We start from the raw sequence: 1,926 nt of genomic DNA on the forward strand, positions 1-1,926 counted from the left end.
ATCTTCCCAGACCGGGGCACAAACCCGTGTCCCCTGCATTGGCAGGCGGACTCTCAACCACTGCGACACCAGGGAAGCCCTAGTAATCTTTTATGCTGATAATAATCAGCATAAAAGCAACAGCTCCAAGATTTTATGGACCAGCCAGAGATGTTTCAGTAGTTTCTTTTTATCTCTGCTCCCATAGTGAATTTCTGAAAAAACTGCCAGAAGGAGTCTATTTTAAACCAAGTTAGGGAGCCTCAGCCTTAGCCTCTCAGGCTCCAACCGGGACCTGCAGCCCGAAGCTGCGGAGCCGCGGCCCCAGGCGCTGCGGTCTCAGGTTTCTTTACCTCCGGAAAGAAAACAACTGACACCTTGCATCCTGGAAGTTCATTTAAGAGACTGAAATTAGAGACTTCTTTCAAATTTGGACATGGCTAATCGAGGAGCAACAAGACCTAACAGGCCAAATACTGGAAATAAAATATGCCAGTTCAAACTAGTACTTCTGGGAGAGTCTGCTTTTGTCAAATCGAGCCTAGTGCTTTGTTTTGTGAAGGGCCACTTTCATGAATTTCAAGAGAGTACCATGGGGGCTGCTTTTCTAGCCCACACTGTGTGTCTTGATGACACAACAGTAAAGTTTGAAATGTGGGATACAGCTGGTGAAGAACAATACCATAGCCTAGCACCCATGTACTACAGACGAGCGCAAGCAGCCATAGTTGTATATGATGACACAAACGAGGAGTCCTTTGTCAGAGCCAAAAACTGGGTTACAGAACTTCAGAGGCAAGCCAGTCCTAACATTGTAATAGCTTTATCAGGAAACAAGGCTGACCTCGCCAATAAAACAGCTGTCAATTTCCAGGAAGCACAGTCCTATGCAGATGATAACAGTTTATTATTTCTGGAGAAATCAGCTAAAACATCAATGACTGTAAATGAAATATTCATGGCAATAGCTAAAAAGTTGCCAAAGAATGAACCACAGAATCCAGGAGCACATTCTGCCAGAGGAAGAGGAGTAGACCTTACTGAACCCACGCAGCCAACCAGGAGTCAGTGCTGTAGTAACTAAACCTCCAGTTTAAACTAACTGGAATGTTCTTCTGCTTCCTAATTGTTAATAACAGTGGAATTGGAGCATTTAACCAGCCCAGTATGACTTCCAAAAAGAAGAGACTTACAATAGGCAAGTTTCTAATACAGAATTATTTTAAGTGTTTTGAACTTAATTTTTAATAACATACATGTGACCCTCTGACTAATGTTTTAGCAGTGGAAGGGGGAAATGAGAGCTGGGTGTACCCTTGTTTCCTTGGAAGGTTAGCGGGACTCATTTCTCTTCACCAGTGATATAAACAAATGATTCTGAACCCACAGTTAACCAACCAGTTCTGTGAAAAAGATTTGGAACTTACTCATTTGGACTTTTCCAAAAAAATTCTTTCTTTGGAAGGAGGTTCTAAAGATATTTATGCTTAGCTACCATATTCAGGCAACCTGTAATTTCTCTTAGTATCCTTATTTAAAGTATACATTCCACATTTTAACAAATTAGCCACAAGGAAACAGTCCCACATCTTCAAGGGGAAAAAAATGAACATTAGTGGCATCTAAATTACAGCTAGTCCTGTTATTTTTTAAATGGGGTAAAAAAAAAATCAAATGTAACCGCGTCTTATTTTAGGAGCATGAAAACTAATAAAATGCATCTTAAAGGATAGTGTTCCCTTCAAACATGTAAATTCATCAACAAAAGTGAAACAAACCAGGTGTCTGTGATTTCTGTTTAATCACTGCTGGCCATTACATAGCTTTTGTAGTTTGGGAGTAGGGAGGGGGCTTTTGTGCCCTTTGGACATAAACATAGTCAACGCACTAACAATTATGTACATTCAAACTTGATTATTTTAAATTCGATTCTTCAGCTGTACTGTA

At 40.6% G+C, this 1,926-nt stretch overlaps 1 pseudogene across 1 annotated transcript; it reads left to right on the forward strand.

The window, feature by feature from the left end:
- Window positions 1-277: 277 nt before the first annotated feature.
- Window positions 278-1,573, forward strand: LOC113618692 (ras-related protein Rab-5A pseudogene; annotated as a pseudogene). Its single transcript, XR_003432088.1, has one exon. The product of XR_003432088.1 is annotated as a ras-related protein Rab-5A pseudogene (transcript).
- Window positions 1,574-1,926: the final 353 nt, after the last annotated feature.

The sequence above is a fragment of the Aethalodelphis obliquidens genome, unplaced genomic scaffold (genome assembly GCF_003676395.1).
Source record: "Aethalodelphis obliquidens isolate GAN/ISIS:26980383/991018 unplaced genomic scaffold, ASM367639v1 scaffold6, whole genome shotgun sequence".
NCBI lineage: Eukaryota > Metazoa > Chordata > Mammalia > Artiodactyla > Delphinidae > Aethalodelphis > Aethalodelphis obliquidens.